The following is a 24,426-nucleotide window of genomic DNA, read 5'->3' on the forward strand; positions in this document are numbered from 1 at the left end:
TTGTTGCATATATATTTACGTTTCAGCCGGAATAGAGCGGTTTTACGTGTATATCTTCCATCGGTAATAATATAAACGGAAAATCAGGAACATTTTAGTTAATTCTAATGAAAACATTGGTTTTTATCATTTGTATTGGAAACAACATTGTCATATGTCTTTTCTTGGATCTAAACAATACGAAACCTCGCTTTATGATTCGTAGTTAAAATCCTCAAATTTGGTATAATAGTGAATTTTTTCACGTTTTTCATGTAGTTTGATATTACGTAAATATGTTCATTTTTACCAATAATTCGATACTATTTCATGCAGTATCACGATAAGTGATTTTGCCTTCAAATCTCAGAATTTCGCATAATATTGCATTTTAAGCAAGTTTTCTTGCATTTTGTTTCGTACTAAAAATCATCGAATTTAGCAATATTTTAACGTTTATCATCCACTTTTCCTTTATGTGATTTAAACAAAATATCATCGAATTAGGTAATATTTTGCCGTTTTTCCACTTTTTTGTGAATTTTCAGTTTATTGGTATTAATTCATTATATATACGATAAAAATGATGCAGACACGTAATTCATTAGAAATTGACCTTAAATGCTTCATTTTCAATCAACTATTTGTTTCTCGTTAAAATACAGAGAAATACATTGAAAAGGGAAGAAGTTCTGTTTTTATTTCATATATCGACGTTTCAGCCGGAATAGAGCGGTTTTACGTGTACATCTTCCATCGGTAATATAAACGGAAAATCAGGAACATTTTAGTTAATTCTAATGAAAACATTGGTTTTGATCATTTGTATTTTAAACAACATTATCATATGTCTTTTCTTGGATCTAAATAATACGAAACCTCGCTTTATGATTCGAAGTTAAAATCCTCAAATTTCGTATAATAGTGACTTCTTTCACGTTTTTCATGTAGTTTGATATTACGTATATTTATTCATTTTTACCAATATTTCGATACTATTTCATGTAGTATCACGATATCTGATTTGGCCTTCAATTCTCAGAATTTCGCATAATATTGCATTTAAAGCCAGTTTTCTTGCAATTTGTTTCGTACTAAAAATCATCGAAATTAGCAATATTTTGACCCTTTTCCTTTATGTGATTTAAACAAAATATCATCGAATTAGGCAATATTTTGCCGTTTTTCGACGTTTTTCTGAAATTTCAGTTTATTGGTATTAATTCATTAAATATACGATAAAAATGATGCAAACACATAATTGATTAGATATTAACCTTAAATACTTCATTTTCAATTATCTATTTGTTTCTCGTTAAAATACTGAGTAAGATATTGTAAAGGGGAGAAGTTCGGTTTTTATTGCATATATCGACGTTTCAGCCGGTATAGAGCGGTTTTACGTGTACAACTTCCATTGGTAATATAAACGTAAAATCAGGAACATTTTAGTTAATTCTAATGAAAACACATTGATTTTCATCATATGTATCGGGAACAACATTGTCATATGTCTTTTCTTGGATCTAAATAATACGAAACCTCGCTCTATGATTCGAAGTTAAAATCCTCAAATTTGGTATGACAGTGACTGTTTTCACGTTTTTCATGTTGTTTGATATTACGTATATATATTCATTTTTGCCAATATTTCGATACTATTTCATGTACTATCACGATATGTGATTTGACCCTCAATTCTCAGAATTTCGCATAATATTGCATTTTAAGCAAGTTTTCTTGCATTTTGTTTCGTACTAAAAATCATCGAATTTAGCAATATTTTGACGTTAATCATCCCCTTTTCCTTTATGTGATTTAAACAAATTAACATTGAATTAGGCAATATTTTGCCGTTTTTGCATGTTTTGGTGAATTTTCAGTTTATTGTTATTAATTCATTGAACATACGATAAAAATGATCCAAACACATAATTGATTATAAATTAACTTTAAATACTTCAATTTCAAAAACTATTTGTTTCTCGTTAAAATACAGAGTAAGATATTGAAAAGGCGGAGGGGTTCTGTTTTTGTTGCATATATCGACGTTTCAGCCGGAATAGAGCGGTTTTACGTGTATATCTTCCATCGGTAATAATATAAACGGAAAATCAGGAACATTTTAGTTAATTCTAATGAAAACATTGGTTTTTATCATTTGTATTGGAAACAACATTGTCATATGTCTTTTCTTGGATCTAAATAATACAATACCTCGCTTTATGATTCGAAGTTAAAATCCTCAAATTTGGTAAAAGAGTGACTTCTCTCACGTTTTTCATGTAGTTTGATATTACGTATATATATATTCATTTTTACCAATATTTCGATACTATTTCATGTAGTATCACGATATGTGATTTGGCCTTCAATTCTCAGAATTTCGCATAATATTGCATTTTTAAGCAAGTTTCTTGCATTTTGTTTTGTACTAAATATCATCGAATTTAGGAATATTTTGACGTTTATCATCCCCTTTTCCTTATGTGATTCAAACAAATTATCATCGAATTAGGTAATATTTTGCCGTTTTTCCACGTTTTTGTGAATTTTCAGTTTTTTGTTATTAATTCATTATATATACGAAAAAATGATGCAAACACATAATTTATTAGATAATAACCTTAAATACTTCATTTTCAATCATCTATTTGTTTCTCGTTAAAATACTGAGTAAGATATTGTAAAGGGGAGAAGTTCTGATTTTATTGCATATTTGCGCGTTTCAGCTGGAATAGAGCGGTTTTACGTGTACATCGTCCATCGGTAATATAAACGGAAAATCAGGAACATTTTAGTTAATTCTAATGAAAACACATTGATTTTTACCATTTGTATCAGGAACAACATTGTCATATGTCTTTTCTTGGATCTAAACAATACGAAACCTCGCTTTATGATTCGTAGTTAAAATCCTCAAATTTGGTACAATAGTGAATTTTTTCACGTTTTTCATGTAGTTTGATATTACGTAAATATATTCATTTTTACCAATAACTCGATACTATTTCATGCAGTATCACGATAAGTGATTTTGCCTTCAAATCTCAGAATTTCGCATAATATTGCATTTTAAGCAAGTTTTCTTGCATTTTGTTTCGTACTAAAAATCATCGAATTTAGAAATATTTTGACGTTTATCATCCACTTTTCTTTTATGTGATTTAAACAAAATATCATCGAATTAGGTAATATTTTGCCGTTTTTCCACGTTTTTGTGAATTTTCAGTTTATTGGTATTAATTCATTATATATACGATAAAAATGATGCAGACACGTAATTCATTAGAAATTAACCTTAAATGCTTCATTTTCAATCAACTATTTGTTTCTCGTTAAAATACAGAGTAATACATTGAAAAGGGAAGAAGTTCTGTTTTTATTGCATATATCGACGTTTCAGCCGGAATAGAGCGGTTTTACGTGTACATCTTCCATCGGTAATATAAACGGAAAATCAGGAACATTTTAGTTAATTCTAATGAAAACACATTGATTTTTACCATTTGTATCAGGAACAACATTGTCATATGTCTTTTCTTGGATCTAAACAATACGAAACCTCGCTTTATGATTCGTAGTTAAAATCCTCAAATTTGGTATAATAGTGAATTTTTTCACGTTTTTCATGTAGTTTGATATTACGTAAATATATTCATTTTTACCAATAACTCGATACTATTTCATGCAGTATCACGATAAGTGATTTTGCCTTCAAATCTCAGAATTTCGCATAATATTGCATTTTAAGCAAGTTTTCTTGCATTTTGTTTCGTACTAAAAATCATCGAATTTAGAAATATTTTGACGTTTATCATCCACTTTTCCTTCATGTCATTTAAACAAAATATCATCGAATTAGGTAATATTTTGCCGTTTTTCCACGTTTTTTTGAATTTTCAATTTATTGGTATTAATTCATTATATATACGATAAAAATGATGCAGACACGTAATTCATTAGAAATTAACCTTAAATGCTTCATTTTCAATCAACTATTTGTTTCTCGTTAAAATACAGAGTAATACATTGAAAAGGGAAGACGTTCTGTTTTTATTGCATATATCGACGTTTCAGCCGGAATAGAGCGGTTTTACGTGTACATCTTCCACCGATAATATAAACGGAAAATCAGGAACATTTTAGTTAATTTAAATGGAACATTTAAAAGGCTCAAGAGTATGATGCAGAGGCTCAAGAGAGTGATGCAGAGGATAAAGAGAGGGATGCAGAAGCTTAAGAAAGTGATGCAGAGACTCAAGAGAGGGATGCAGAGGCTCAAGAGAGAGATGCAGAGGCGCAAGAGGGTGATGCAGAGGCTCAAGAGAGTGATGCAGAGGCTCAAGAGAGTGATGCAGAGGATCAAGAGAGTGATGCAGAGGCTCAAGAGAGTGATGCAGAGGAAGAAAAGAGGGATTTAGAGGCTCAAGAGAGGGATTCAGAGGTTTAAGAGAGTGATGCAAAGGCTGAAAAGAGTGTTGCAGAGGCTCATGAGAGGGATGCAGAGGCTTAAGAGGGTGATGCAGAGCCTCAAGAGAGTGATGCAGAGGGTCAGGAGAGGAATGCAGGGGCCCAAGAGAGTGATGCAGATGCCCAAGAGAGGGATGCAGAGGATGAAGAGAGTGATGCAGAGGCTCAAGAGAATGAAGCAGAGGCTTAAGAGAGTGATGCAGAGACTCAAGAGAGGGATGCAGAGACTCAAGAGAGGGATGCAGAGGTTCAAGAGAGGGATGAAGAGACTCAAGAGAGGGATGCAGAGGTTCAGGAGAGTGATGCAGAGGCTCAAGAGAGTGATGAAGAGGCTCAAGAGAGTGATGCAGAGGCTTACGAGAATGATGCAGAGGCTCAAGAGAGGGTGCAGAGGCTGAAGAGAGTGATGCGGAGGCTTAAGTGAGTGATGCAGAGGCTCAAGAGAGTGATGCAGAGGCTCAAGAAAATTATGTAGAGGCTTAGGAGAGGGATGCAGAGGCTCAAGAGAACGATGCAGAGACTCAAGAGAGTGATGCAGAGGTTCAAGAGGTTGCAGGAATGCAGAGGTTCAAGAGAGTGATGCAGAGGCTCAAGAGAGTGATGCAGAGGCTCAAGGGAGTGATGCAGAGGCTCAAAAGAGGGATTCAGATGCTCAAGAGAGGGATGCAGATGCTTAAGAGAGTGATGCAGAGGCTCAAGAGAGGGATGCAGAGGCTCAAGAGAGTGATGCAGAGGATCAAGAGTGTGATGCAGAGGCTTAGGAGAATGATGCAGAGGCTCAATAGAGGGATGCAGAGGCTGAAGAGAGTGATGCAGAGGCTTAAGTGAGTGATGCAGAGGATCAAGTGAGGGAAGCAGAGGCTTAAGAGAGTGATGTAGAGGCTGAAGAGAGTGATGCAGAGGCTCTAGAGAGTGATGCAGAGGCTCAAGAGAGTGATGCAGAGGCTCGAGAGAGTGACGCAGAGGCCTCAAGAGAGGGATTCAGAGGCTTAAGAGAGTGATGCAAAGGCTGAAGAGAGTGTTGCAGAGGCTTAAAAGAGTGATGCAGAGGATGAAGAGAGTGTTGCAAAGACTTAGGAGAGGGATGCAGAGGCTCAAGAGTGTGATGCAGAGGCTCAAGAGAGTGATGCAGAGGCTCAAGAGAGTGATGCAGAGGATGAAGAGAGAGATGCAGAGGCTTAAGAGAGTGATGCAGAGGCTCAAGAGAGTGATGCAGAGGCTCAAGGGAATGATGTAGAGGCTTAAGAGAGGGATGGAGAGGCTCAAGAGAATGATGCAGAGGCTCAAGAGAGTGATGCAGAGGATAAAGAGAGGGATGCAGAGGCTTAAGAGAATGATGCAGAGACTCTAGAGAGGGATACAGAGGCTCAAGAGAGAGATGCAGAGGCGCAAGAGGGTGATGCAGAGGCTCAAGAGAGTGATGCAGAGGCTCAAGAGAGTGATGCAGAGGATCAAGAGAGTGATGCAGAGGCTTAAGAGAGTGATGCAGAGGATGAAGAGAGGGATTTAGAGGCTCAAGAGAGGGATTCGGAGGTTTAAGAGAGTGATGCAGAGGCTGAAACGAGTGTTGCAGAGGCTCAAGAGAGGGATGCAGAAGCTTAAGAGGGTGATGCAGAGCCTCAAGAGAGTGATGCAGAGGGTCAGGAGAGGGATGCAGGGGCCCAAGAGAGTGATGCAGATGCTCAAGAGAGGGATGCAGAGGATGAAGAGAGTGATGCAGAGGCTCATGAGAATGATGCAGAGGCTCAAGAGAGTGGTGCAGAGGATGAAGAGAGTGATGCAGAGGCTTAAGAGAGTGATGCAGAGACTCAAGAGAGGGATGCAGAGACTCAAGAGAGGGATGCAGAGGTTCAAGAGAGTGATGCAGAGGCTCAAGAGAGTGATGCAGAGGCTCAAGAGAGTGATGCAGAGGCTCAAGAGAGTGATGCAGAGGCTCAAGAGAGTGATGCAGAGGCTCAAGAGAGTGATGCAGAGGCTCAAGAGAGTGATGCAGAGGCACAAGATAATGATGTAGAGGCTTAAGAGAGGGATGCAAAGGCTTAGGAGAGGGATGCAGAGGCTTAAGAAGGTGATGCAGAGTCTCAAGTGAGTGATGCAGAGGGTCAGGAGAGGGATGCAGGGGCCCAAGAGAGTGATGCAGATGCTCAAGAGAGGGATGCAGAGGATGAAGAGAGGGATGCAGAGGCTTAAGAGAGTGATGCAGAGGCTTAAGTGAGTGATGCAGAGGCTCATGAGAGTGATGCAGAGGATCAAGAGAGTGATGCAGAAGCTCGAGAGAGTGATGCAGAGGCTCAAGAGAGGGATTCAGAGGCTTAAGAGAGTGATGCAGAGGCCTCAAGAGAGTGATGCAGAGGCTGAAGAGAGTGATGCAGAGGCACAAGAGAATGATGTAGAGGCTTAAGAGAGGGATGCAAAGGCTTAGGAGAGGGATGCAGAGGCTCAAGAGAGTTATGCAGAGGCTCAAGAGAGTTATGCAGAGTCTGAAGAGCACAGATGCAGAGGCTTAAGAGAGTGATGCAGAGGCTCAAGCGAGTGATGCAGAGGCTCAAGAGAATGATGTAGAAGCTTAAGAGAGGGATGCAGAGGCTCAAGAAAGGGATGCAGAAGCTTAAGAGAGTGATGCAAAGGCTCAAGAAAGAGATGTAGAGACTCATTAGAGGGATGCAAGAAGTCAAGAGAGTAATGCAGAGGCTCAAGAGAGTGATGCAGAGGATCAAGAGAGTGATGCAGAGGCTCAAGAGAGTGATGCAGAGGATCAAGAAAGGGAAGCTGAGGATTAGGAGAGTGACGCAGATGCTGAAGAGAGTGATGCAGAGGCTCTAGAGAGAGATGCAGAGGCTCATGAGAGTGATGCAGAGGCTCAAGAGAATGATGTAGAGGTTTAAGAGAGGGATGCAGCGGCTCAAGAGTATGATGCAGAGGCTCAAGAAAGTGTTGCAGAGAATCTAGAGAGGGATGCAGAGGCTTAAGAGAGTGATGCAGAGGCTGAGGAGAGTGATGCAGTGGCTCAAGAGAGTGATGCAGAGAATCAAGAGAGGGATGCAGAGGCTTAAGAGAGTGATGCAGAGGCTAAAAAGAGTGTTGCAGAGGCTCAAGAGAGGGATGCAGAGGCTTAAGAAGGTGATGCAGAGCCTCAAGTGAGTGATGCAGAGGGTCAGGAGAGGGATGCAGGGGCCCAAGAGAGTGATGCAGATGCTCAAGAGAGGGATGCAGAGGATGAAGAGAGTGATGCAGACGCTCAAGAGAATAATGCAGAGCCTCAAGAGAGTGATGCACAGGATGAAGAGAGGGATGCAGAGGCTAAAGAGAGTGATGCAGAGGCTTAAGTGAGTGATGCAAAGGCTCATGAGAGTGATGCAGAGGATCAAGAGAGTGATGCAGAAGCTCGTGAGAGTGATGCAGAGGCTCAAGAGAGGGATTCAGAGGCTTAAGAGAGTGATGCAGAGGCCTCAAGAGAGTGATGCAGAGGCTGAAGAAAGTGATGCAGAGGCACAAGAGAATGATGTAGAGGCTTAAGAGAGGGATGCAAAGGCTTAGGAGAGGGATGCAGAGGCTCAAGAGAGTTATGCAGAGGCTCAAGAGAGTTATGCAGAGTCTGAAGACAACAGATGCAGAGGCTTAAGAGAGTGATGCAGAGGCTCAAGCAAGTGATGCAGAGGCTCAAGAGAATGATGTAGAGGCTTAAGAGAGGGATGCAGAGGCTCAAGAAAGGGATGCAGAAGCTTAAGAGCGTGATGCAAAGGCTCAAGAAAGAGATGTAGAGACTCATTAGCGAGATGCAAGAAATCAAGAGAGTAATGCAGAGGCTCAAGAGAGTGATGCAGAGGATCAAGAGAGTGATGCAGAGGCTCAAGAGAGTGATGCAGAGGATCAAGAGAGGGAAGCTGAGGATTAGGAGAGTGACGCAGAGGCTGAAGAGAGTGATGCAGAGGCTCTAGAGAGAGATGCAGAGGCTCAAGAGAGTGATGCAGAGGCTGAAGAGAGTGTTGCAGAGGCTTAAAAGAGTGATGCAGAGACTGAAGAGAGTGTTGCAGAGGCTTAGGAGAGGGATGCAGAGGCTCAAGAGATTGATGCAAAGTCTCAAAAGAGTGATGCAGAGGCTCAAGAGAGTGATGCAGAGGCTTAAAAGAGGGATGCAGAGGCTCAAGAGAGGGATGTAGAGGCTCAAGAGTGTGATGCAGAGGCTCAAGAGAGTGATGCAGAGGCTCAAGAGAGGGATGCAGAGGCTAAAGATAGTTATTCAGAGGCTTACGAGTGTGATGCAGAGGCTCAAGAGAGTGATGCAGAGTCTGAAGAGACAGATGCAGAGGCTTAAGAGGGTGATGCAGAGGCTCAAAAGAGTGATGCAGAGGCTCAAGAGAATGATGTAGAGGCTTAAGAGAGGGATGCAGAGGCTCAAGAGAATGATGCAGAGCCTTAAGAGAGTGATGCAGAGGCTGGAGAGAGTGTTGCAGAGGCTTAAGAGAGGGATGCAGAGGCTCACGAGAGTTATGCAAAGGCTCAAGAGAGTGATGCTGAGGCTCAAGACAGGGGGATGCAGAGGTTTAAGAGAGGGATGCAGAGACTCAAAAGACTGATGCAAAGGCTCAAGCAAGGGATGCAGAGGCTTAAGAGAGTGATGCAGAGGCTCATGAGAGGGATGCAGAGGGTCAAGTGAGGGATGGAGAGGCTTAGGAGAATGATGCAGAGGCTCATTGGAGAGATGCAGAGGCTCAAGAGAGTGATGCCGGAATAGAGCGGTTTTACGTATACATCTTCCATCGGTAATATAAACGGAAAATCAGGAACATTTTAGTTAATTCTAATGAAAACACATTGATTTTTATCATTTGTATCGGGAACAACATTGTCATATGTCTTTTCTTGAATCTAAATAATACGAAACCTCGCTTTATGATTCGAAGTTAAAATCCTCAAATTTGGTATAATAGTGACTTTTTTCACGTTTTTCATTTTGTTTCATATTGCGTATATATATTAATTTTTACCAATATTTCGATACTATTTCATGTAGTATCACGATATGTGATTTGGCCTTCAATTCTCAGAATTTCCCATAATATTGCATTTTAAGCTTGTTTTCTTCCATTTTGTTTCGAACTAAAAATCATCGAATTTAGCAATATTTTGACGTTAATCATCCCCTTTTCTTTTATGTCATTTAAACAAAATATCATCGAATTAGGCAATATTTTGCCGTTTTTCCACGTTTTTGTGAATTTTCAGTTTATTGTTATTAATTCATTAAATATACGATAAAAATGATGCAAACACATAATTGATTAGATAATAACCTTAAATACTTCATTTTCAATCATCAATTTGTTTCTCGTTAAAATACTGAGTAAGATATTGTAAAGGGGAGAAGTTCGGTTTTTATTGCATATATCGAAGTTTCAGCCGGAATTGAGCGGTTTTACATGTACATCTTCCGTCGGTAATATAAACGGAAAATCAGGAACATTTTAGCTAATTCTAATGAAAACACATTGATTTTTATCATTTGTATTGGAAACAACATTGTCAAATGTCTTTTCTTGGATATAAATAATACGAAACTTCGCTTTATGATCCTCAAATTTGGTATAATAGTGAATTTTTTCACGTTTTTCATGTAGTTTGATATTACGTAAACATGTTCATTTTTACCAATAATTAGATACTTTTTCATGCAGTATCACGATAAGTGATTTTGCCTTCAAATCTCAGAATTTCGCATAATATTGCATTTTAAGCAAGTTTTCTTGCATTTTGTTTCGTACTAAAAATCATCGAATTTAGCAATATTTTGACGTTTATCATCCACTTTTCCTTTATGTGGTTTAAACAAAATATCATCGAATTAGGCAATATTTTGCCGTTTTTCCACGTTTTTGTGAATTTTCGGTTTATTGGTATTAATTCATTAAATATACGATAAAAATGATGCAAACACATAATTGATAAGAAATTAACCTTAAATACTTAATTTTCAATAAACTATTTGTGTCTCGTTAAAATACTGAGTAAGATATTGTAAAGGGGAAAAGTTCGGTTTTTGATGCATATATCGACGTTTCAGCCGGAATAGAGCGGTTTTACGTGTACATCTTCCATCGGTAATATAAACGGAAAATCAGGAACATTTTAGTTAATTCTAATGAAAACACATTGATTTGCATCATATGTATCGGGAACAACATTGTCATATCTCTTTTCTTGGATCTAAATAATACGAAGCCTCGCTTTATGAATCGAAGTTAAAATCCTCAAATTTGGTATAATAGTGACTTTTTTCACGTTTTTCATGTTGTTTGATATTACGTATATATATTAATTTTTACCAATATTTCGATACTATTTCAAGTAGTATCACGATATGTGATTTTGCCTTCAAATCTCAGAATTTCGCATAATATTGCATTTTTAGCAAATTTTCTTGCATTTTGTTTCGTACTTAAAATCATCGAACTTAGCAATATCTTGACGTTAATCATCCCCTTTCCCTTTATGTGAAAGGGGACAACAGATGCAGAGACTCAAGAGAGGGATGCAGAGGTTCAAGAGAGTGATGCAGAGGCTCACGAGACTGATGCAGAGGCTCAAGAGAGTGATGCAGAGGCTCAAGAGAGTGATGCAGAGGCTCAAAAGAGGGATTCAGAGGCTCAAAAGAGGGATTCAGAGGCTCAAGAGAGGGATGCAGAGGCTTAAGAGAGTGATGCAGAGGCCTAAGAGAGGGATCGATCCTCTGCATCACTCTCTTGAGCCTCTGCATTACTCTCTTGATTTCTTCTTGATCCCTCTAATGAGTCTCTACATCTCTTTCTTGAGCCTTTGCATCACGCTCTTAAGCTTCTGCATCCCTTTCTTGAGCCTCTGCATCCCTCTCTTAAGCCTCTACATCATTCTCTTGAGCCTCTGCATCACTCGCTTGAGCCTCTGCATCACTCTCTTAAGCCTCTGCATCTGTTGTCTTCAGACTCTGCATAACTCTCTTGAGCCTCTGCATAACTCTCTTGAGCCTCTGCATCCCTCTCCTAAGCCTTTGCATCCCTCTCTTAAGCCTCTACATCATTCTCTTGTGCCTCTGCATCACTCTCTTCAGCCTCTGCATCACTCTCTTGAGGACTCTGCATCACTCTCTTAAGCCTTTGAATCCCTCTCTTGAGCCTCTGCATCACTCTCTCGAGCTTCTGCATCACTCTCTTGATCCTCTGCATCACTCTCATGAGCCTTTGCATCACTCACTTAAGCCTCTGCATCACTCTCTTAAGCCTCTGCATCCCTCTCTTCATCCTGTGCATCACTCTCTTGAGGCTCTGCATTATTCTCTTGAGCCTCTGCATCACTCTCTTCATCCTCTGCATCCATCTCTTGAGCATCTGCATCACTCTCTTGGGCCCCTGCATCCCTCTCCTGACCCTCTGCATCACTCACTTGAGGCTCTGCATCCCTCTCTTGAGCCTCTGCAACACTCTTTTTAGCCTCTGCATCACTCTCTTAAGCCTCTGAATCCCTCTCTTGAGCCTCTAAATCCCTCTCTTCATCCTCCACATCACTCTCTTGAGCCTCTGCATCACTCTCTTGAGCCTTTGCATCAATCTCTTGAGCCTCTGCATCCCTCTCCTAAGCCTCTGCAACACTCTCTTCAGTCTCTGCATCACTCTTTTAAGCCTCTGCAACACTCTCTTCAGCCTCTGCATCACTCTCTTGAGCCTCTGCATCTCTCTCTAGAGCCTCTGCATCACTCTCTTCAGCCTCTGCGTCACTCTCCTAATCCTCAGCTTCCCTCTCTTGATCCTCTGCATCACTCTCTTGAGCCTCTGCATCACTCTCTTGATCCTCTGCATCACTCTCTTGAGCCTCTGCATTACTCTCTTGACTTCTTGCATCCCTCTAATGAGTCTCTACATCTCTTTCTTGAGCCTTTGCATCACTCTCTTAAGCTTCTGCATCCCTTTCTTGAGCCTCTGCATCCCTCTCTTAAGCCTCTACATCATTCTCTTGAGCCTCTGCATCACTCGCTTGAGCCTCTGCATCACTCTCTTTAGCCTCTGCATCTGTTGTCTTCAGACTCTGCATAACTCTCTTGAGCCTCTGCATAACTCTCTTGAGCCTCTGCATCCCTCTCCTAAGCCTTTGCATCCCTCTCTTAAGCCTCTACATCATTCTCTTGTGCCTCTGCATCACTCTCTTCAGCCTCTGCATCACTCTCTTGAGGACTCTGCATCACTCTCTTAAGCCTTTGAATCCCTCTCTTGAGCCTCTGCATCACTCTCTCGAGCTTCTGCATCACTCTCTTGATCCTCTGCATCACTCTCATGAGCCTTTGCATCACTCACTTAAGCCTCTGCATCACTCTCTTAAGCCTCTGCATCCCTCTCTTCATCCTGTGCATCACTCTCTTGAGGCTCTGCATTATTCTCTTGAGCCTCTGCATCACTCTCTTCATCCTCTGCATCCCTCTCTTGAGCATCTGCATCACTCTCTTGGGCCCCTGCATCCCTCTCCTGACCCTCTGCATCACTCACTTGAGGCTCTGCATCCCTCTCTTGAGCCTCTGCAACACTCTTTTTAGCCTCTGCATCACTCTCTTAAGCCTCTGAATCCCTCTCTTGAGCCTCTAAATCCCTCTCTTCATCCTCCACATCACTCTCTTGAGCCTCTGCATCACTCTCTTGAGCCTTTGCATCAATCTCTTGAGCCTCTGCATCCCTCTCCTAAGCCTCTGCAACACTCTCTTCAGTCTCTGCATCACTCTTTTAAGCCTCTGCAACACTCTCTTCAGCCTCTGCATCACTCTCTTGAGCCTCTGCATCTCTCTCTAGAGCCTCTGCATCACTCTCTTCAGCCTCTGCGTCACTCTCCTAATCCTCAGCTTCCCTCTCTTGATCCTCTGCATCACTCTCTTGAGCCTCTGCATCACTCTCTTGATCCTCTGCATCACTCTCTTGAGCCTCTGCATTACTCTCTTGACTTCTTGCATCCCTCTAATGAGTCTCTACATCTCTTTCTTGAGCCTTTGCATCACTCTCTTAAGCTTCTGCATCCCTTTCTTGAGCCTCTGCATCCCTCTCTTAAGCCTCTACATCATTCTCTTGAGCCTCTGCATCACTCGCTTGAGCCTCTGCATCACTCTCTTAAGCCTCTGCATCTGTTGTCTTCAGACTGTGCATAACTCTCTTGAGCCTCTGCATAACTCTCTTGAGCCTCTGCATCCCTCTCCTAAGCCTTTGCATCCCTCTCTTAAGCCTCTACATCATTCTCTTGTGCCTCTGCATCACTCTCTTCAGCCTCTGCATCACTCTCTTGAGGCCTCTGCATCACTCTCTTAAGCCTCTGAATCCGTCTCTTGAGCCTCTGCATCACTCTCTCGAGCTTCTGCATCACTCTCTTGATCCTATGCATCACTCTCATGAGCCTCTGCATCACTCACTTAAGCCTCTGCATCACTCTCTTAAGCCTCTGCATCCCTCTCTTCATCCTGTGCATCACTCTCTTGAGGCTTTGCATTATTCTCTTGAGCCTCTGCATCACTCTCTTCATCCTCTGCATCCCTCTCTTGAGCATCTGCATCACTCTCTTGGGCCCCTGCATCCCTCTCCTGACCCTCTGCATCACTCACTTGAGGCTCTGCATCACCTTCTTAAGCCTCTGCATCCCTCTCTTGAGCCTCTGCAACACTCTTTTTAGCCTCTGCATCACTCTCTTAAGCCTCTGAATCCCTCTCTTGAGCCTCTAAATCCCTCTCTTCATCCTCTGCATCACTCTCTTGAGCCTCTGCATCACACTCTTGAGCCTCTGCATCACTCTCTTGAGCCTCTGCATCACTCTCTTGAGCCTCTGCATCCCTCACTTGAGCCTCTGCATCACTCTCCTAAGCCTCTGCATCCCTTTCTTGTGCCTTTGCATCAGTCTTTTGAGTCTCTGCATCCCACTCTTAAACCTCTGCATCCCCTGTCTTGAGCCTCTGCATCGCTCTCTTGAGCCTTTGCATAACTCTCGTGAGCCTCTGCATCCCTCTTTTAAGTGTCTTCAACACTCTCTTTAGCCTCTGCATCACTCTCTTAAGCCTCTGCATCCCTCTCTTCATCCTCTGCATCACTCTCTTCAGCCTCTGCATCATTCTCTTGAGCCTCTGCATCCCTCTCTTAAGCCTCTGCATCATTCTCTTGAGCCTCTGCATCATTCTCTTGAGCCTCTGTATCATACTCGTAAGCCTCTGCATTTGTCTCTTAAGCCTCTGCATCTGTCTCTTTATCCTCTGCATTCCTCTCTTGAGCCTATGCATCACTCTCTTCAGCCTCTGCATCCCTCTCTTGAGCCTCTGCATCACTCTCTTGAGCCTCTGCATCACTCTCTTGAGCCTCTACATCCCTCTCTTGAGCTTCTGCATCCCCCTCTTAAGCCTCTGCATCACTCTCTTGAGCCTCTTCATCACTCTATTGAGCCTCTGCATCACTCTCTTGAGCCTCTGCATTCCTCTCCTAAGCCTCTGCACCACTCTCTTCAGCCTCTGCAAAACACTCTTTTAAGCCTCTGCAACATTCTCTGCAGCCTCTGCATCACTCTCTTGAGCTTCTGCATCTCTCTCTAGAGCCTCTGCATCACTCTCTTCAGCCTCTGCGTCACTCTCCTTAGCCTCTGCATCCCTCTCTTGATCCTCTGCATCACTCTCTTGAGCCTCTGCATCACTCTCTTGATCCTCTGCATCACTCTCTTGAGCCTCTGCATCCCTCTCTTGACTTCTTGCATCCCTCTAATGAGCCTCTACATCCCTTTATTTTAGCCTTTGCATCACTCTCTTAAAACCTCTGCATCCCTTTTTTGAGCCTCTGCATCACTCTCAAGTGCCTCTGCATCCCTCTCTTCATTTTCTGCATCACTCTCTTGAGCCTCTGCATCATTCTCTTGAGCCTCTTCATCCCTCTCTTAACCCTCTACATCATTCTCTTGAGCCTCTGCATCACTCTCTTGAGCCTCTGCATCACTCTCTTAAGCCTCTGCATCTGTCTCCTCAGACTCTGCATCACTCTCTTGAGCCTCTGCATCCCTCTCCCAATCCTTTGCATCACTCACTTAAGCCTCTGCATCACTCTCTTCAGCCTCTGCATCCCTCTCTTGAGCCTCTGCATCATTCTCCTCAGCCTCTGCATCACTCTCTTGAGCCTCTGCATCACTCTCTTGAGACTCTGCATCCCTGTCCTAGGCCTCTGCATTATTCTCTTAAGCCTCCGCATCCCTCTCTTGAGCCTCTGAATCCCTCTTTTGAGCCTCGGCATCACTCTCTTGAGCCTCTGCATCACTCTCTTGAGCCTCTGCATCACTCTCTTGAGCCTCTGCATCACTCTCTTGAACCTCTGCATCCCTCTCTTGAGTCTCTGCATCCCTCTCTTGAGTCTCTGCATCACTCTCTTAAGCCTCTGCATCACTCTCTTCATCCTCTGCACCACTCTCTTGAGCCTCTGCATCATTCTCATGAGCCTCTGCATCACTCTCTTCATCCTCTGCATCCCTCTCTTGAGCATCTGCATCACTCTCTTGGGCCCCTGCATCCCTCTCCTGACCCTCTGCATCACTCTCTTGAGGTTCTGCATCACCCTCTTAAGCCTCTGCATCCCTCTCTTGAGCCTCTGCAACACTCTTTTCAGCCTCTGCATCACTCTCTTAAACTTCCGAATCCCTCTCTTGAGCCTCTAAATCCCTCTCTTCATCCTCTGCATCACTCTCTTAAGCCTCTGCATCACTCTCTTGTTCCTCTGCATCACTCTCTTGAGCCTCTGCATCACTCTCTTGAGCCTCTGCATCACCCTCTTGCGCCTCTGCATCTCTCTCTTGAGCCTCTGTATCCCTCTCTAGAGTCTCTGCATTATTCTCTTAAGCCTCTGCATCCCTCTTTATCCTCTGCATCACTCTCTTGAGCCTCTGCATCATTCTCTTGAGCCTCTGCATCCCTCTCTTAAGCCTCTACATCATTCCCTTGAGCATCTGCATCACTCTCTTGAGCCTCTGCATCACTCTCTTAAGCCTCTGCATCTCTCTCTTCATCCTCTGCATCACTCTCTTGAGCCTCTGCATCACTCTCTTGAGCCTCTGCATCACACTCTTGAGCCTCTGCATCCCTCTCCTAAGCCTCTGCAGCACTCTCTTCATCCTCTGCGTCACTCTTTTAAGCCTCTGCAACACTCTCTTCAGCCTTTGCATCACTCTCTTAAGCCTCTGAATCCCTCTCTTGAGGCCTCTGCGTAACTCTCTCGAGCCTCTGCATCACTCTCTTGAGCCTCTGCATCACTCTCTAGAGCCTCTGCATCACTCTCTTCAGCCTCTACATCACTCTCTTAAGCCTCTGCTTCCCTCTCTTGATCCTCTGCATCACTCACTTAAGCCTCTGCATCACTCTCTTCAGCCTCTGCATCCCTCTATTGAGCCTCTGCATCATTCTCCTAAGCCTCTGCATCACACTCTTGATCCTCTGCATCACTCTCTTGAGCCTCTGCATCCCTCTCTTGAGCCTCTGCATCACTCTCTTAAGCATCTGCATCCCTCTCTTGAGCATCTGAATCCCTCTTTTGAGCCTCTGCATCACTCCCTTGAGCCTCTGCATCACTCTCTTGAGCCTCTGCATCACTCTCTTGAACCTCTGCATTCCTGCAAGCTCTTGAACCTCTGCATCACTCTCTTGAGTCTCTGCATCGTTCTCTTGAGCCTCTGCATCCCTCTCCTAAGCCTCTACATAATTTTCTTGAGCCTCTGCATCACTCTCTTGAGCCTCTGCATCACTCACTTAAGCCTCCGCATCACTCTCTTCAGCCTCTGCACCCTCTCTTGAGCCTCTGCATCATTCTCGTAAGCCTCTGCATCACTCTCTTGAGCCTCTTCATCACTCTCTTGAGCCTCTGCATCACTCTCCTGAACCTCTGCATCCCTCTCTTGAGTCTCTTCATCCCTCTCTTGAACCTCTGCATCCCTCTCTTGAGTCTCTACATCCCTCTCTTGAGTCTCTGCATCACTCTCTTAAGCCTCTGCTTCATTCTCTTGAGCCTCTGCATCACTCTCTTCATCCTCTGCATCCCTCTCTTGGGCATCTGCATCACTTTCTTGAGCCCCTGCATCCCTCTCCTGACCCTCTGCATCACTCTCTTGAGGCTCTGCATCACCCTCTTAAGCCTCTGCATCCCTCTCTTGAGCCTCTGCAACACTCTTTTCAGCCTCTGCATCACTCTCTTAAACCTCTGAATCCCTCTCTTGAGCCTCTAAATCCCTCTTTTCTTCCTCTGCATCACTCTCTTGAGCCTCTGCATCACTCTCTTGATCCTCTGCATCACTCTCTTGAGCCTCTGCATCACTCTCTTGAGCCTCTGCATCACCCTCTTGCGCCTCTGCATCTCTCTCTTGAGCCTCTGCATCCCTCTCTTGAGTCTCTGCATCACTTTCTTAAGCTTCTGCATCCCTTTCTTTATCCTCTGCATCACTCTCTTGAGCCTCTGCATCATACTCTTGAGCCTTTTAAATGTTCCTTTTAAATTAACTAAAATGTTCCTGATTTTCCGTTTATATTACCGATGGAAGATGTACACGTAAAACCGCTCTATTCCGGCTGAAACGTCGATATATGCAATAAAAACAGAACGTCTTCCCTTTTCAATGTATTACTCTGTATTTTAACGAGAAACAAATAGTTGATTGAAAATGAAGCATTTAAGGTTAATTTCTAATGAATTACGTGTCTGCATCATTTTTATCGTATATATAATGAATTAATATCAATAAATTGAAAATTCAAAAAAACGTGGAAAAACGGCCAAATATTACCTAATTCGATGATATTTTGTTTAAATGACATAAAGGAAAAGTGGATGATAAACGTCAAAATATTTCTAAATTCGATGATTTTTAGTACGAAACAAAATGCAAGAAAACTTGCTTAAAATGCAATATTATGCGAAATTCTGAGATTTGAAGGCAAAATCACTTATCAAATCACTGCATGAAATAGTATCGAGGTATTGGTAAAAATTAATATATTTACGTAATATCAAACTACATGAAAAACGTGAAAAAATTCACTATTATACCAAATTTGAGGATTTTAACTACGAATCATAAAGCGAGGTTTCGTATTGTTTAGATCCAAGAAAAGACATATAACAATGTTGTTCCCGATACAAATGATAAAAATCAATGTGTTTTCATTAGAATTAACTAAAATGTTCCTGATTTTCCGTTTATATTACCGATGGAAGATGTACACGTAAAACCGCTCTATTCCAGCTGAAACGCGCAAATATGCAATAAAATCCGAAGTTCTCCCCTTAACAATATCTTACTCAGTATTTTAACGAGAAAGAAATAGATGATTGAAAATGAAGTATTTAAGGTTATTATCTAATAAATTATGTGTTTGCATCATTTTTTCGTATATATAGTGAATTAATAACAAAAAACTGAAAATTCACAAAAACGTGGAAAAACGGCAAAATATTGCCTAATTCGATGATAATTTGTTTGAATCACATAAGGAAAAGGGGATGATAAACGTCAAAATATTCCTAAATTCGATGATATTTAGTACAAAACAAAATGCAAGAAACTTGCTTAAAAATGCAATATTATGCGAAATTCTGAGAATTGAAGGCCAAATCACATATCGTGATACTACATGAAATAGTATCGAAATATTGGTAAAAATGAATATATATATACGTAATATCAAACTACATGAAAAACGTGAGAGAAGTCACTCTCTTACCAAATTTGAGGATTTTAACTTCGAATCATAAAGCGAGGTTTCGTATTATTTAGATCCAAGAAAAGACATATAACAATGTTGTTTCCAATACAAATGATAAAAACCAATGTTTTCATTAGAATTAACTAAAATGTTTCTGATTTTCCGTTTATATTACCGATGGAAGATGTACACGTAAAACCGCTCTATTCCGGCTGAAACGTCGATATATGAAATAAAAACAGAACTTATTCCGTTTTCAATGTATTTCTCTGTATTTTAACGAGAAACAAATAGTTGATTGAAAATGAAGCATTTAAGGTTAATTTTTAATGAATTACGTGTCTGCATCATTTTTATCGTATATATATAATGAATTAATACCAATAAACTGAAAATTCACAAAAAAGTGGAAAAACGGCAAAATATTACCTAATTCGATGATATTTTGTTTAAATCATATAAAGGAAAAGTGGATGATAAACGTTAAAATATTGCTAAATTCGATGATTTTTAGTACGAAACAAAATGCAAGAAAACTTGCTTAAAATGCAATATTATGCGAAATTCTGAGATTTGAAGGCAAAATCACTTATCGTGATACTGCATGAAATAGTATCGAATTATTGGTAAAAATGAACATATTTACGTAATATCAAACTACATGAAAAACGTGAAAAAATTCACTATTATACCAAATTTGAGGATTTTAACTACGAATCATAAAGCGAGGTTTCGTATTGTTTAGATCCAAGAAAAGACATATGACAATGTTGTTTCCAATACAAATGATAAAAACCAATGTTTTCATTAGAATTAACTAAAATGTTCCTGATTTTCCGTTTATATTATTACCGATGGAAGATATACACGTAAAACCGCTCTATTCCGGCTGAAACGTCGATATATGCAACAAAAACAGAACCCCTCCGCCTTTTCAATATCTTACTCTGTATTTTAACGAGAAACAAATAGTTTTTGAAATTGAAGTATTTAAAGTTAATTTATAATCAATTATGTGTTTGGATCATTTTTATCGTATGTTCAATGAATTAATAACAATAAACTGAAAATTCACCAAAACATGCAAAAACGGCAAAATATTGCCTAATTCAATGTTAATTTGTTTAAATCACATAAAGGAAAAGTGGATGATAAACGTTAAAATATTGCTAAATTCGATGATTTTTAGTACGAAACAAAATGCAAGAAAACTTGCTTAAAATGCAATATTATGCGAAATTCTGAGAATTGAAGGTCAAATCACATATCGTGATAGTACATGAAATAGTATCGAAATATTGGCAAAAATGAATATATATACGTAATATCAAACAACATGAAAAACGTGAAAACAGTCACTGTCATACCAAATTTGAGGATTTTAACTTCGAATCATAGAGCGAGGTTTCGTATTATTTAGATCCAAGAAAAGACATATGACAATGTTGTTCCCGATACATATGATGAAAATCAATGTGTTTTCATTAGAATTAACTAAAATGTTCCTGATTTTACGTTTATATTACCGATGGAAGTTGTACACGTAAAACCGCTCTACACCGGCTGAAACGTCGATATATGCAATAAAAACCGAACTTCTCCCCTTTACAATATCTTACTCAGTATTTTAACGAGAAACAAATAGATAATTGAAAATGAAGTATTTAAGGTTAATATCTAATCAATTATGTGTTTGCATCATTTTTATCGTATATTTAATGAATTAATACCAATAAACTGAAATTTCAGAAAAACGTGGAAAAACGGCAAAATATTGCCAAATTCGATGATATTTTGTTTAAATCACATAAAGGAAAAGGGTCAAAATATTGCTAATTTCGATGATTTTTAGTACGAAACAAAAGGCAAGAGAACTTGCTTTAAATGCAATATTATGCGAAATTCTGAGAATTGAAGGCCAAATCAGATATCGTGATACTACATGAAATAGTATCGAAATATTGGTAAAAATGAATATATATACGTAATATCAAACTACATGAAAAACGTGAAAGAAGTCACTATTATACGAAATTTGAGGATTTTAACTTCGAATCATAAAGCGAGGTTTCGTATTGTTTAGATCCAAGAAAAGACATATGACAATGTTGTTTCCAATACAAATGATAAAAACCAATGTTTTCATTAGAATTAACTAAAATGTTCCTGATTTTCCGTTTATATTATTACCGATGGAAGATATACACGTAAAACAGCTCTATTCCGGCTGAAACGTCGATATATGCAACAAAAACAGAACCCCTCCGCCTTTTCAATATCTTACTCTGTATTTTAACGAGAAACAAATAGTTTTTGAAATTGAAGTATTTAAAGTTAATTTAAAATCAATTATGTGTTTGGATCATTTTTATCGTATGTTCAATGAATTAATAACAATAAACTGAAAATTCACAAAAACGTGGAAAAAACGGCAAAATATTGCCTAATTCAATGATAATTTGTTTAAATCACATAAACGAAAAGGGGATGATTAACGCCAAAATTTTGCCGAATTCGATGATTTTTATTACGAAACAAAATGCAAGAAAGCTTGCTTAAAATGCAATATTATGCGAAATTTTGAGAATTGAAGGCCAAATCACATATCGTGATAGTACATGAAATAGTATCGAAATATTGGTAAAAATGAATATATATACGTAATATCAAACAACATGAAAAACGTGAAAGAAGTCACTATTATACGAAATTTGAGGATTTTAACTTCGAATCATAAAGCGAGGTTTCCTATTATTTAGATCCAAGAAAAGACATATGACAATGTTGTTTCCAATACAAATGATAAAAACCAATGTTTTCATTAGAATTAACTAAAATGTTCCTGATTTTCCGTTTATATTACCGATGGAAGATGTACCCGTAAAACCGCTCTATTCCGGCTGAAACGTCGATATATGCAATAAAAACAGAACTTCTCCCCTTTACAATATCTTACTCAGTATTTTAACGAGAAACAAATAGTTGATTGAAAATGAAGCATTTAAGGTTAATTTCTAATGAATTACGTGTCTGCATCATTTTATCGTATATATAATGAATTAATACCAATAAACTGAAAATTCACAAAAACGTGGAAAACGGCAAAATATTACCTAATTCGATGATATTTTGTTTAAATCACATAAAGGAAAAGTGGATGATAAACATCAAAATATTGCTAAATTCGATGATTTTTAGTACGAAACAAAATGCAAGAAAACTTGCTTAAAATGCAATATTATGCGAAATTCTGAGATTTGAAGGCAAAATCACTTATCGTGATACTGCATGAAATAGTATCGAATTATTGGTAAAAATGAACATATTTACGTAATATCAAACTACATGAAAAACGTGAAAAAATTCACTATTATACCAAATTTGAGGATTTTAACTACGAATCATAAAGCGAGGTTTCGTATTGTTTAGATCCAAGAAAAGACATATGACAATGTTGTCCCCGATACAAATGATAAAAATCAATGTGTTTTCATTAGAATTAACTAAATGTTCCTGATTTTCCGTTTATATTACCGATGGAAGATGTACACGTAAAACCGCTCTATTCCAGCTGAACCGCGCAAATATGCAATAAAATCCGAACTTCTCCCCTTTACAATATCTTACTCAGTATTTTAACGAGAAACAAATAGATGATTGAAAATGAAGTTTTTAAGGTTATTATCTAATAAATTATGTGTTTGCATCATTTTTTCGTATATATAATGAATTAATAACAAAAAACTGAAAATTCACAAAAACGTGGAAAAACGGCAAAATATTGCCTAATTCGATGATAATTTGTTTGAATCACATAAGGAAAAGGGGATGATAAACGTCAAATATTCCTAAATTCGATGATATTTAGTACAAAACAAAATGCAAGAAACTTGCTTAAAAATGCAATATTATGCGAAATTCTGAGAATTGAAGGCCAAATCACATATCGTGATACTACATGATATAGTATCGAAATATTGGTAAAAATGAATATATATATACGTAATATCAAACTACATGAAAAACGTGAGAGAAGTCACTCTCTTACCAAATTTGAGGATTTTAACTTCGAATCATAAAACGAGGTTTCGTATTATTTAGATCCAAGAAAAGACATATGACAATGTTGTTTCCAATACAAATGATAAAAACCAATGTTTTCATTAGATTTAACTAAAATGTTCCTGATTTTCCGTTTATATTATTACCGATGGAAGATATACACGTAAAACCGCTCTATTCCGGGTTTAACGTCGATAGCCTCTTGAGCCCCTGCATCCCTCTCTTGAGCCTCTGCATCCCTCGCTTGAGCCTCTGCATCACACTCCTAAGCCTCTGCATCACTCTCTTAAGCCTCTGCATCACTCTCGTAAGCCTCTGAATCACTCTCTTGAGACTCTGCATCCCTCTCATGAACTCCTGCATCCCTCTCAAGAGCCTCTGCAACCCTCTCTTGAGCCTTTCATCACTCTCTAAAGCCACTGCATTGTTTAAATCACATAAAGGAAAAGGGTCAAAATATTGCTAAATTCGATGATTTTTAGTACGAAACAAAATGCAAGAAAACTTGCTTTAAAAGCAATATTATGCGAAATTCTGAGAATTGAAGGCCAAGTCAGATATCGTGATACTACATGAAATAGTATCGAAATATTGGTAAAAATGAATATATATACATAATATCAAACTACATGAAAAACGTGAAAGAAGTCACTATTATACGAAATTTGAGGATTTTAACTTCGAATCATAAAGCGAGGTTTCGTATTATTTAGATCCAAGAAAAGACATATGACAATGTGTTTCCAATACAAATGATAAAAACCCAATGTTTTCATTAGAATTAACTAAAATGTTCCTGATTTTCCGTTTATATTGCCGATGGAAGATGTACACGTAAAACGCTCTATTCCGGCTGAAAACGTCGATATATGCAATAAAAACAGCAACTTCTTTCCCTTTTTCAATGTATTACTCTGTATTTTAACGAGAAACAAATAGTGTTTTGAAATTGACGTATTTAAAGTTAATTTCTAATCAATTATGTGTTTGCATCATTTTTATCGTATGTTCAATGAATTAATAACAATAAACTGAAAATTCACAAAACCGTGGAAAAACGGCAAAATATTGCCTAATTCAATGATTAATTTGTTTACAATCACAGAAACGAAAAGGGGACTGATTAACGCCAAAATATTGCCAAATTCGATGATTTTTAGTACGAACAAAATGCAAGAAAGCTTGCTTAAAATGCAATATTA

The sequence above is a fragment of the Procambarus clarkii genome, chromosome 65, assembly GCF_040958095.1.
Source record: "Procambarus clarkii isolate CNS0578487 chromosome 65, FALCON_Pclarkii_2.0, whole genome shotgun sequence".
NCBI classification, from domain to species: Eukaryota; Metazoa; Arthropoda; class Malacostraca; order Decapoda; family Cambaridae; genus Procambarus; species Procambarus clarkii.